At 36.8% G+C, this 14,217-nt stretch overlaps 1 long non-coding RNA gene across 5 annotated transcripts in view; it reads left to right on the top strand.

The window, feature by feature from the left end:
- The window catches only part of LOC146394699 (uncharacterized), a 759,738-nt gene that overhangs the window by 523,768 nt on the left and 221,753 nt on the right, over positions 1 to 14,217 (top strand). The window contains exons 5-6 of one of the 5 annotated variants that reach the window (XR_014834667.1): positions 8,311 to 8,375; positions 10,212 to 12,900. The exons of the other annotated variants lie outside the window; for them this stretch is intronic. This is a non-coding gene — a long non-coding RNA (uncharacterized LOC146394699). Of the gene's footprint in view, positions 1 to 8,310; positions 8,376 to 10,211; positions 12,901 to 14,217 lie in introns of those variants that run through there. 5 annotated transcript variants of the gene reach the window in all.

Below are 14,217 nucleotides of genomic sequence, written 5' to 3'. Positions count from 1 at the left end.
CTTCCTTCCTTCCTTCCTTCCTTCCTTCCTTCCTTCTTTCCTTCCTTCCTTCCTTCCTTCCTTCCTTCCTTCCTTCCTTCCTTTCTTTCTTTCCCTTTCTTTCTTTCTTTCTTTCTTTCTTTCTTTCTTTCTTTCTTTCTTTCTTTCTTTCTTTCTTTCTTTCTTTCTTTCTTTCTTTCTTTCTTGTTATCCAAAGCCCTGGCTTCCTGCTATCTCCCTCTGTCAGTAGGTGAGGTTTGTCTAATACACCTTTCTCTGAGGATGCAGCCCTTAAAGGATCCCAGGTTTGTGTAAGAATCTCTCATGTTTAACTCCTTGTCTTGGCTCCCAGCCTTGCCACCTGTATGAATGATAGAACATGAATATATCTTTCCATATTATCATATTATACATTATATTTTAGTTTCCTTATTCCATGTAGGTTGCATTTCTGGTTTCCTAAAAGCAGAGTCTCAAACAGGGATTTGGCATGAAAATAATATATTGAGTTAATACTTTAGGAAAAACCTAAAGGGAGAAGGGGAAGCAGGGTAGGGAAAGGGAAGAACCTGTGTAAGGATGTGATTTCAGGGAAAATATAGCTATGATTTGATCCTCAGTGGAGGGTTTTGGGGGTGGGGGTGGGAAGTCTGGAGCATAACTCAAATCATAGAATTGTCTGTCTTTGAGACAAATGGTCTAGAGTTTTCTACCCTCATGTCTGTCATAGGGATATTGGGACAGAGTGCATAATCTCCCAGGTAAAGAAGCTCTTGTCAGCCAAGGGCAGTTCTCCCAAGAAAAAAGGCAGGTATTCATAGCATCCAGGGTAACGGGTACAATGGCCAGGTAAAGGGTGTCTGAATGATGCAATAACAACAATTTGTAGTAATGTATGACTTTTTCCACCATCTTGGCGTACCAATACGGTATCTCTCAATATTCATTTTTACTGCTCATTGCTAGCTTGTCTTCATTTATGAAAAGTTTATTATCTCCCTCCAGAGACCTCTTTCTCTAGTGAATCAATCACAAAGACTATGGACTAATCAAAGGGCTCCTCTTTCTAGACTCACGGATGAGAACAGACTGGTGTTGCCTAAAGGGAGAGGGAAGGAATTGGGATGAACTGTGAACAGTGGATAGTCAATGAGGTCCTACTGTATAGCACAGGGAACTATATCCAGTCTCCTGGGATAAACCGTAATGGAAAGGAATATATAAAAAAAAGAATGTATAAACATATATAACTAAGTCACTCTGCTGTACAGCAGAAATTAGCATTACATTGTAAATCTACTATACTTTAATTAAAAAAAATCCAAAGGCCTTCTGTTTCTAAAAGCCATATAAATGGGACAGGGAATTTTACTAGCCCCAGTGTAGTACAGTCTGCATATTGTCAGTCTTCACAGTCCTTTTGTCCTGCAGAACGCAGTCAATGTCCAGTACTGCAGTGATGCACTGGCTTAGCCATGTGCTTGTTAGTACTGTAAAGTGCCCTATTCTCAGACTCTAAGATAACATCTCTTTTAGTCACAGTGGTGAGTAGGTCCAAAAAATTTCCAGATGTAACAGCATGGTATATTCAGCCTACTGATATACCTATCAACATTATATTTATATGACTAAAGGAGGTAGCTCAACTGAATTTTCTCTTAATAACAAAAATATGCATGATAATGTAAGAAAAAAGAATGTATACATGTATGTATAACTGGGTCACCATGCTGTACAGTAGAAAATTGATGGAACACTGTAAACCAGCTATAATGGAAAAAAATGAAAATCATTATATAAAAAAGAACAAAAAATATGACTCCAAGTGATTTTCTGTCTCTTTTAGACCAAGATTTCTCAACCTTAGCACTATTAACATTTTGTACGGCTAATTCTTTATTGGAGGAGAGGCTATTCTGTGCATTATAGAATATGTAGCAGCATCCATGGTGTCTACCCACTACATGCTAGCAGTACTGCCCACCTATTCTCCAGCTGTGACAACCATGAATGTCTCCTGACATTGCTAAATGTCCCCTTAGAGTAAAAATCAGCCCTGGTTGAAGACCACTGTTCTAGATGTAAAAGGTGCATAATTATAAAAATCCCTGATCATCAGCCAATGCATTATATGTTTCTCATTGTTCCCTTAGTTACATAACCACTTGGAGGCAAGTGGCTGTGTACTTAGCATAGTACCTAGTACATACTAGTGACTAGTACTTAGCATAGTACTTTGTACATACTAGTTGATTACTTCCTTGTAATACTAATCTACTCTTTTATTCTTGCCTATTCTTAACATAAAATCACTTGATTTTAAAATTCATTAGGAGTTCCCGTCGTGGCGCAGTGGTTAACGAATCCGACTAGGAACCATGAGGTTGCGGGTTCGGTCCCTGCCCTTGCTCAGTGGGTTAACGATCCGGCGTTGCCGTGAGCTGTGGTGTAGGTTACAGACGCGGCTCGGATCCCGCGTTGCTGAGGCTCTGGCGTAGGCCGGTGGCTAAGCTCCGATTCGACCCCTAGCCTGGGAACCTCCATATGCCGCGGGAGCGGCCCAAGAAATAGCAAAAAAAAAAGACAAAAAAAAAAAATAAAAAAATAAAATAAAATTCATTAAATATGTGCTGCCAAATAAATTGAGAGTCAAGTTCAATGGGGAGAGAATTTTTTATTCACGTCCTAATGCAAATTTCTTAAATGTAATAAGCTGTGTGTCATAATTCTCTGCTACACAAGTAAATTGAATAAAATAAAATGTTTTATTTTTTATTTTTTCCTTTTTAGGGCCACACATGTGGCATATGGAAGTTCCCAGGCTATGGGTCAGATCAGAGCTGCAGCTGCTGGCCTACACCACAGCCACAGCAATGCCAAAGCCGAACCAAGTCTATGAACTACACCACAGCTCATGGCAACATCAGATCCCCAACCCACTGAGCGAGACTAGGGATCGAACCTGCATCCTCATGGATAGTAGTCAAATCCTTTTCTGCTGCCCCACAATCAGAACTCCCAAAATTAAATGTTTTAAATAAAAATCTTATTTAATTTTTATATAGGTTTTCTTTCACACCATGAAAATATGGTTGAGTATGTTTGTCTACAGAAATTCTAAGTATTTATTCTTACTTGGTTTTATTCAGTTGAATAATTGGTTAGTGATCAGGGAACATTTGAAATTATGCCTTATGCCCAAAATATTCTGGCATCACTCTCTCTTGGCAATTTAGAAACAAATCCAACTTGTTGGTTATCATAAAGTAGGTTGAAAGGAGTGTTTATTGAAGATAAAGGGTTTTTTTTTTTGCTTTTTTTTAGGGCTACACCCACAGCATATGGAAGTTTCCAGGCTAGGGGTTGAATCAGAGCTACAGTTGACAACCTACACCACAGCCACAGCAATGCCAGATCCCAGCTGCATCTGACCTACACTGAAGCTCACTGCAATGCAGGATCCCCATCCCACTGAGTGAGGCCAGGGATCAAACCCTCATCCTCTTGGATACTAGTTGAATTCATTTCTACTGTGTTACAATGGGAACTCCAAAGATGAAGATTTCCAGAGGTATGAATTTAAAGGCAGGGGATGAATGATAAAAGGAGAGAATATTAATGTTGAGGGGTAGATATTCCATTTATAAAGTGATATAGTTTGCTTTAGTTCATACTCTAAATTTTGTGATATCATCATCAGTTTAAGAATGTTATATCAAAATAGTAAGTTTGTATCATCAATGAGTGTTTTGCATAGGAAACAGAACATGATTGCCAAAGTATCAGGGCAATTAGTTATAATGAATAGATACATGAAAGTTCCCTATTCAAAATTTCTCTTATCTTAGAACTCAGCAAGGTGGAAAGGCTTAAACTATAAAATATAAGGTTTTTTTTCCTGGCCACACCCATGGCATGTGGAAGTTCAAGGGCCAGGGATCAAACCCATGCCATGGTTGCAACCTGCAGCACTGCTTCAGCAACACCAGGTCCTTAACCCTCTGCACCACAGGGGAACTTCCTAAAGTACAAGAGGTTTTTTCTTTTTTTACAGATATTCTTTAACTTTTATTGTATCTGTAGGGTTGGTCCTCCATTTCCATGGGCTCTATATTTAACCAACACAGATAGGAAATATCCAGAAAAAAATTCTAGAAAGTTCTAAAAAGCAAAACTCAAATCTGTTGGGTGCTGGCAACTATTTACATAGCATTTACATTGTATTTACAACTATTTACACAACACTTCATTGTATTAGGTTTAAAGTCTTTGGGAGGATGCAGTAACCTATATCCAAATGCTATGTCATTTTATGTAAAGGACATTATCATCTGCAGTTTTTGGTATCCACAGTTTGCTAGAACCAATCCCCTGGATATCAAGGGATGACTGTGTTAACTATTGAAGCATTTGGTATAATTGTAATTTATGTTATATATCTGTTCCTATGACATGTATAGGAAGATTCTGTGATGAATTTTAATCATTTAATTTTACCAATGGCAAAGTCTCACAAAATTATAGCAAAAAATGCTTAATAGGTGGCTAGGGTAAGGTAATTTACAGACTATTCTGACCAAATGCAGCAACATTGCATGTTCTTGGTCAGTGATGGAATTTTAAATGGGACCCTTAAATCTCTTGATACAATGAAATACTTTGCACAGTATCTCATTTAAACTAGGCCATTAGCATTGAGACTCTTGTATGGCAGAAAGAACATTTAACCCACACCAAGAAAATAGTTTCTAGTCTGTATTTGACACTCATTCACTGATTATGTATCATTGCATGTACTACCTTTCCATGCCTTAGTTTTCTCATCTGTACGATGGGAAACATAATTCCTTCTATGAACTATATCTTATCAGAAATAAAACTTCCAGGAGTTCCCGTCGTGGCGCAGTGGTTAATGAATCCGACTAGGAACCATGAGGTTGCGGGTTCGGTCCCTGCCCTTGCTCAGTGGGTTAACGATCCAGCGTTGCCCTGAGCTGTGGTGTAGGTCGCAGACGCGGCTCGGATCCCGTGTTGTTGTGGCTCTGGCGTAGGCCGGTGGCTACAGCTCCGATTTGACCCCTAGCCTGGGAACCTCCATATGCCGCGGGAGCGGCCCAAGAAATAGCAACAACAACCACAAAAGACAAAAAACAAAAAAAAAAAAGAAAAAAAAAGAAATAAAACTTCCACATATTACATACTGTTTTTCATCATTCAAGCAATCAACATTTTTTTTGTCTTTTTGTCTTTTCTAGGGCCGCTTCCTGTGGCATATGGAGGTTCCCAGGCTAGGGGGTCAAGTCGGAGCTGTAGCCACCGGCCTACGCCAGAGCCTCAGCAACGCGGGATCCGAGCCGCGTCTGTAACCTACACCACAGCTCAGGGCAACGCTGGATCGTTAACCCACTGAGCAAGGGCAGGGACCGAACCCGCAACCTCATGGTTCCTAGTCGGATTCGTTAACCACTGCGCCACGACGGGAACTCCTCAAGCAATCAACATTTATTTAGAGTCTCTTATATGTTCATTCCATCCACCTGCTGGGAACCAAGGTATTGTTTTCAGTCTTGGCTGCATATCAGAATCACTGGTGAGCTACTTTTAAACTACAGATTCCTGAGCCTCCCTCTTGACTTTTTTTGTTTTTTTGTTTTTTTGTTTTTTGCTTCTTTTAGAGCTGCACTCGTGGCATATGGAAGTTCCCAGGCTAGTTGTTGAATCAGCTTCCAGCCTACTCCACAGCCACAGCAACGCCAGATTTGATCTGTGTCCTACACCACAGCTTATGGCAACGCCAGATCCTTAACCCACTGAGTGAAGCCAAGGATTGAACCTGCATCCTCATGGATACTAGTCAGATTTGCTTCTGCTGAGCCACAATGGGTACTCCCTAGACTTTTTTTCAAAAATTATTTTATCTAATTTTTTTAGTAAGTACAGTGGATTTGCAGTGTTGTGTCAATTTCTGCTGTACAGCATAGCAACATGTATATACATACTTTTTCTCATACTGTCTTCCAAAATGTTCTATCCCAAGAGACTGATATAGTTTTTGTGCTATACCACATTGTAAATAGGACCTCATTGCTTATCCATTCTAAATGTAATAGTTTTCATAGGCTTCTTGAGTTAGAAAATCTGAGTATTACACTGTGGAATCTGTATTTTTAAAAAAACATATAACTCCTCAGATGCTTCTTTCTTATCTGTAACTGAATTCAGTATAATTTCTGTAGGGCATGAACAATAATGAATAAATTATGTAAAAAATCATAACTTAGTTGAAGATATAAGTTCAGTACTGAATATAAAGCAAAGGCTAAAAAATATATGTAAACATAAATATTAAAGAAAGGCCAGAATAAGTCAGTGGAGTAAGTAGATGATGCAGGATTTGAATTGAGTCGAAGTTGGAAAAGGGCAAGGGGAAAGAAATGAAGGAAAAATTAGAGTAGTGATGGCATAAAGAAGAAACAAGATTAGTTGGTTTTTAGTGCAGTGAAGTCTGACTGGATTAGAGAAAAAGTTTGGTGAAAAATAGAAATCTGCTCCCTGGCTTCTTCTTTGTTGTTTGATCAGGTTTTGTTTGTTTGTTTTTACAAACTATATTTTAATTTAATTTTACTACACATAATGGTTTAATTGCATGTTATCAATAATATACAAAACATTTTCTTTTCTATTTCATGAAATAATGTTATTGTAGTATTTCCTATGCATCTTCAACAATCATCTTTACCATCATTACAACTGCTTTTTAAGTCATTTAATAAAGTTCTTCAGAGCACTTCTGTTCTATATAAATAAGAGATTCTTCTTTCTGAATCTGTGTATGTTGCCAACAATTTTTCCAAAGCATTAAGTATCATTTGAATAACATTGACACAATTAAAAATAATCTCGTAGGTACATTTTTTTTGTATTTTTTATTTATTTATTTATTTACTTTTTGTCTTTTTGCTATTTCTTTGGGCCGCTCCCGCGGCATACGGAGGTTCCCAGGCTAGGGGTGGAATCGGAGCTGTAGCCACCCGCCTACGCCAGAGCCACAACAACACGGGATCCGAGCCGCGTCTGCGACCTACACCACAGCTCACAGCAACGCTGGATCATTAACCCACTGAGCAAGGGCAGGGACCGAACCCGCAACCTCATGGTTCCTAGTCGGATTCATTAACCACTGCGCCACGACGGGAACTCCTCGTAGGTACGTTTTTGTTTTTTGTCTTTTTAGGGCCACACCTGTGGCATATGGATGTTCCCAGGCTTGGGGACCAAATCGGAGCTGTAGCTGCCAGCCTATGCCACAGCCACAGCAACGCCAGGTCCAAGCTGCACCTGTGGTGAACTACACCACAGCTCACGGAAATGCCAGATTCTTGACCCACTGAGCAAGGCCAGGGATCAAACCCGCATCCTCATGGATGCTAGTTGGTTTCGTTAACTGCTGAGTCACGATGAGAACTCTTTGTAGGTACATATTTTAATCTCTGTAATTTTCTCACTTATTGAATTGCCTTTTGTGTTTTAAAAACATTTTAATGAAAATATGATACACCTATTAAAAGAGCATAAGACATCAGTGCACAGTTGGATGAATAATTATATAGTGAATTTTATTTTAACTACCACCAATGTCAGGAAATAAAACATTACCAACCATCTTTCCCCACTCCCTTGGCTGAAAATTCCTGTATGTCCCTTCCTGGTTAAATTTCCTCCCTCTTCTAAAAAGTAAATACTATTATGGTTTTTCTAACAGTGACTCTTTTGCTCTTTTTTATAGATTTGCCATTAATATATGTGTACCTAAAAATTTATATAATAGATTTTCCTGTTTTAAATTTTATATGAAAGCTATGACATTATATATGCTCTTTTATGTCTTGCTTTTTTTTTCTTGCTCAAAATTATGTTTATGAGATTCATCCATGTTGCAAATAGCTGTAGTTAATTCATTTTCATCACTAAACAGCATACAGATGGATGAATAGTCCAGTCCATAGATAGTGTTTATGAACATTTGAATTGTTTTCAATTCTTGTCTGTTTCAAACAGTGCTGCTCCTAACTTTATTTTACATGTACCTGTTGCGGAGGGGAGTTGATGGGTCACAGGAAATGAGTATCTTCAACTTTAAAAGATAACACCAGTCCATATTATAAAATGGTTTTTATATTACCATCAGCAGTATGTGAAAATTCCATAACATCATTTGAAATCGTGTATCTTTTAATTTTTGTCAAGCAATTGTATTTGTTATAAGCTTGAATTTGTACCCTGATGACTAATAAGGTTGAACACCTTTTCAAATGTTTATTGACAATTCAGATATCCTCTTTTGAAGAGTGCCTGTTCAAGACTCTTACCCATTTTTCTATTGCTTTTTACTTTTGGTAAGTGTTTTTATATATTCTGAATGTGAGTCTCTTGTTATTTATATGCATTGCAAATATCTTTTCTCACTGTTGGTTTACCCTTTTACTCTCTTAATGGTGTCTTTTGATGAATAGAAATTCTTAGTTGTAATGTAGTCTAATTTATCCATCTACCCTAGATGTATAAGCATAAGGCTAATGCTTTATGATTCTTGCTTAAGAAATTCTCCCCTACCCCAACATCATGAAGATAATCTCATATGTTTATGATCTAGAAGCTCCATTATTTTCCTTCTCAAATTTAGATGTACAATTACTTCCCTCTTTGATTGTTATTGTTCTTACCTGTAGTTAACTGAGTTCCTCCTCTAATTGTGCTAAGTACTATTTGAGGAACTATTTCTGATTTTCTTGTATTACCTGCTTGTCTGCTTACTTTCTATCTTTTCTCTATCACTATGAGGAATTCAATATAAAAATTAGTTTAGCTACTTCTTGGACTTGGTCAGCCAGTTTAAATGCAATGTTTGATTTGATATTAGCCATTTAGACTCAAGTTGGATAAACTTTTACTCAGTTCCAAGGCCTCTCAAATTAGCATGCCTTCTATTTCCTGATCACAAGATAATTCCTTTTACTTTAATGAAAGAACTGGTGTTACTTGGTAAACAGTACATATTTTAAATTCCACACAAGGGAAAATCTCATTCTAGTGCCAAAGATGATTGACTAAGAGTATTTGGGATAGTTAATAAGTCTGAGCTATCACAAGCCTACATATGTGAATTTTAAGCAAAATGATTCTCTCAGCTTCCATCCTAATAGCTTGTAGATTTTGTAAAAGTGTTCAGTGGGTAAATGACCATGTAAAAACCCTCTGCATGCTGCTACTCCTCTACTTGTTTAATCAATGATCATGGTACTAGCAACTTTACCTTTGGCATGTCTTTAAACAGAGTATATGAATATCTGAAAATATTGAAAGCATTAAGAATTAGGGGTAAATATGCCTTTCCAATTGAATACTTGGAGAGGATTGGCTTGATTATCTTTTTTTGCTCTGGCTGTTTTGTTTTGATTGTGTAAAAACTACCATCATCCAAATTTCTGTTCCATTTCATGAAGGGGCAGAGATTCCCTGTAGTATCCTTCATGCTATTTGTGCATCCAATTGATTGCAGCTGTATCCAGAAGAAAGGGAACAAATGTTTTGCTGCTTCTGGTGCCAAGAAGTAGATTAAATTTGGAAACATATCATTGATGGGCAATTAAAACTCAGAAACATGGGATTTGCTAACTTAGAGCCAGGAATAGAAGATAAGAAACATCACTGTGTTTTCAGTATTTTCAGTCATGATTCTTGTTAAGGTGACTAGAGTCTGAATATTTAGATTTAAGATTTAATGGAAAGGTTTATTTCTAAATAATTTTTATTCATTTTCTAAATAATTGATTCCATCCTATAGCAGCCTTTTAAAATGCTCTTTTTCCAAGCCATAGTTTATATACATTGAATGCAAAAATCATCTGTTGGAAAAAAATTTGAAGCCTCCCTTTGTGCATGACCCCCCCCCACAAACACACATGAACACACAGTTGTATATAAAAGCATGTTTTGTGAAATCCCAGTAGAAAAGGAGGTTTTCTGAATCAGTGTTCGCGATATAAGAATGAAAATTATTTTACTTGACATGTATTAGGCCAGCATAATGTCTCAAAACAAAAAGAAAACATTATCTTATTTACTTGTTTTCTTGTTCATTTTAGAACTTGTAGTACTATATATTTTAGGATATCTAGGTCTCAGACATGAGACAAGCCCTAAGTCTCTATTCAAATGATGTTCTTGCCTAGATTTTCTCTTCTTCTGCTATTGGAGATTTGGCCTAATTCAACAGAATGCCTTGATTATCTCTATTTGAGGAACTCCTTCTGGTCAGAAGAAATCTGCTATGGATCATCATGCTGTCAGAAATCCATGCCTCTTCAGCTTGATGAAGGCACTGGCAATGGGACCACAATGGCTGTCATTTGTGGCTGGATGGATATTCTTGGAGGTTTCTCAGAGAAAGCTGACAAATAGTTGGCAGAGTAGTCGCCATTTCTAACAGATTTCATCAGCACTACTCTGTCAGATGGAGAAACATTTAAACACCAACCGGGCATGTTGAACACCAGAGCTGCGGAGCTGGCAGCATCACATATATTTGTGAGAGAACATTGGGATGAACTTGTAACAATCATCAAGCAGCTGCACAACACCCGTGTCATGGGAACACATTTTTCTCCTGACTGAAACATGTCAAAACAAAAACCCCATTGCTAGAGGCTAGTGGGGAAACTGTATGAATGCCAGGATTTAGAGAATTGGGTGAGGGTTTTTTTTTTGTGTTTATTCATTTGTTTCGTTTTGTTTTGTTTTGTAGGGCTTCACCTATGGCATGGAAGTTCCCAGGCAAGGGGTCGAATTAGAGCTGCAGCTGGAAACTATTCCACAGCTCATAGCAACGCCAGATCCTTAACCCACTGAGCAAGGCCAGGGATCGAATCCACATCCTCATAGATAGGGGTCTCATCTCACTGTGCCACAATGGGAACTCCTTGGGTGAGGTTTTGAGAGTCCATTTGGGAAAAAAAAATGTATTGAGTGTTACACATGTGCGTGCTTGCAACGACACCCTCTTCTACTTTAGAGTTAGTAGATAGCTTTTCATTAAATGCTGGCTTTTGTTCTCTTACCTCTGACCTCTCCTTTTCCCCCCAATACTCTAGCTATTTTTTAAGGCCTGATTGGCATAATAGAAGATAATTATATCTTTTCCTTGAGATCTGTGTTGCAATTTGACTTTTGTGGATTCAGGGTCAAAGAATCGTGCTGTAGGGCTCTGGGACTTGCTGTATATAAATAGTAGTTCATTTTCAGAATGAGCTTCTTATGTCTGGTGTATCATTCCTAAAATTTTATATCAAAATGAAATAGGGAATTTAGGTGACTAGCAAGATAATTCAGACAACTCTAAACTACCTATTTCTGTCTGGATTACTTGCATGAATCAAGAGAAACATTTTTTCCTCTGAGGTATCCATCTAATTGCTTTAATTCTATACCTAATTCTATACCTAATTTCACTTCCAGTGAAGAACCTCAACCCTCTCTTTTTCCATCTTTTACTCCCATCTATCTCCTTATCATTATAAACTTTCATTTTCCTAGTGATTCATACAAGAAAATATGCATTGAAGATATTTAATTATAAAAAGCTTGTTTTAGTTGCTGGCATTAGAGTATTGAATAACTTTTAAATTTTTTAAACCATTTTTTAAGATTGAAGTATAGTTAATTTACAATGTTGTGTTTCAGGTGTACAGCAAAGTGATTCAGTTATATATTCTTTTTCAGATTATTTTCCATTATAAATGGTTATAATATATTTAATGTAGTTCCCTGTGTAATACATAAGACCTATTTGTTTATCTGCTTTTTCTGTAGTAGTTTGTATCTGCTAATCCCAAACTCCAAATTTATCCCTTCCCCTTGCCCCCACTATCCCCTTTGGTAACCATAAGTTTATTTTCTATGTCTGTGAGTCTATTTCTGTTTTGCCAAGTTCATTTATACTCCAGATTCCACATATAAGTGATATCATATGAAAATTGACTTTGTCTAGCTTACTTCACTTAGTCTGATAATCTCTAGGTCCATCCATGTTGCTGAAAATGACATTATTTCAATTCTTTTTTATGGCTAATATTCCATTGTATATATGTACCACATCTTTATACATTCATCTGTCAATAGACACTTAGGTTGCTTCTATTTCTTGGCTATTGTAAATCGTGCTGCTATGAACATTGGGATGCATGCATCTTTTTGAATTGTGGCTTTTTTCTTTTAGTTCTTTAAAGAACCTCTATACTGTTCTCATAGTGGCTGTACCAATTTACATTCCTACCGAGTAGGAGAGTTCTCTTTTTTCCACACCTTCTCCAGCATTTATTGTTTGTAGACTATTTAATGATATGGCCATTCTGACTGGTGAGGTGCTACTTCATTGTAGTTTTGCTTTGCATTTCTCTAGTTATTAGTGATATTGAGCATATTTTCATGTGTCTGTTGAACATCTTTATGTCTTCTTTGGGGAAATGTCTATTTAAGTCTTCAGCTCATTTTTTTATTGAATTTTGGGGGGGCTTGATATTAAGCTATATGAACTATTTGTCTATTTTTGAAATTAATCCCTTGTCTATAGCATTGTTTGCAAATATTTGCAAAATTTTAAAATGTAACTTCTGTTTTAACTTAATTTTTGGTTTTGAAGAATCTTATCTAATTTTGCATTAACATTACATTTTATGTGTGATAATTTTACTTTTACCTATTGAATATATTTATTTGAAATATACTGTAATATGTTCCAATAACTACCTTTCCAGTTAAACACAGTAATAGCAGTAATTAAGCATGAGAGCAACTACCCTAAAATTTTATACTTGTTAAATAATAATGAATCCCTATCACCAAAATAAAGTATCTCATATCGATGACTATGTTTTTCAAATTAATGTATCATAGTAGCATTGAGACAATAAGGCAAATTCTCTAGAAAACCTGAGATGCCATAAGATTTAGAAAACATACACTTATTTGGTATACCTGAATGTCAAAAAAGTGCATTTAGGAGTTCCTGGTCATGGCACAGCAGAAATGAATTCGACTAGGAACCATAAGGTTGCGGGTTTGATCCCTGGCCTCACTCAGTGGGTTGAGGATCCCTTGTTGCCACGAGCTGTGGTGTAGGTCACAGATGTGGCTTGGATCTGGTGTTACTGTGGCTCTGGCCTAGGCTGGCAGCTGTAGCTCCGATTAGATCCCTAGCCTGTGAACCTCCAGATGCTGTGGGTATGGCCCTAAAAAGACAAAAAAAAAAAAAAAAAAAAAAGACAAAAAAAGCGCCTTTATTCACTCACTCATCAACTCACATTAGCCACAAAAAAGTATTATTTTCTAGAATTAGAAGAAAATAGATACCAACTTAGTAAGAATATAGCCATACATAGATAATTTTTATTTATAATATTGGAAATCATATAAAGTATTAAAATGATACAAAGGAGTGAAAACACACTACAAATCGTATCTGGACTTCATCCCATATATGTATTCTGTAAGGTATGTGTGTGAGTTAGGTGGAAGTCTTGACAACATGATAAAACTTGAAAGGATAAGAAGTTGCTTCATGTGGATGAACAGAGAAAGTGGTTTCTTGAGATGAAATCTACCCCTGGTGATGGGGCTGTGAAGATTTTTGTGGCAATGGGATAGTTGTATATCTTGACTTAGTTTATGGTTGCATGAATCAACACATGTGATAAACCTGCATAGAACTACATACAAGTACATGTAAAACTGGTGAAATCACAATAAGCTCTGATGATTATACTAATGTCAGTTTCCTGGTTTGATATTGTGCTATTGTTATGCAAGATGTCACTATTGGAGGAAGCCAAAAGTATACACAGGATCATACATTTGTTTGAAAAATCCTATAAATCTAGATTTCAAACTATATATATGCTCAGAAAATCTTACTTTTCACAAAAGAATTATTCTTGAAGAATATTTATGGCAGCTTTGTTAATAATAGCCCAAAATTGGAAACAATGGAAATATCCATGAGCAAGAGAATGAATAAAGGGATTATAGCTTATTCATATAATAGAATACTATTCAACAATGTAAAGAAGTGAAGTACTGGTACATGAAACAACATCAGTGAATCACGTAGATACTATTTTGGGGAAAAAGATGACCTCAAAAGTATTCATACTAGAGAGGATTAATATGGAGGAATAGAAGGAC

The sequence above is a fragment of the Sus scrofa genome, chromosome X (assembly GCF_054392235.1).
Source record: "Sus scrofa isolate SSC_HxYL_T2T_F1_AM1 chromosome X, Sscrofa_HxYL_maternal_Yorkshire_Landrace_v2.0, whole genome shotgun sequence".
NCBI lineage: Eukaryota > Metazoa > Chordata > Mammalia > Artiodactyla > Suidae > Sus > Sus scrofa.
This window is presented reverse-complemented; position numbering and strand designations above follow the sequence as displayed.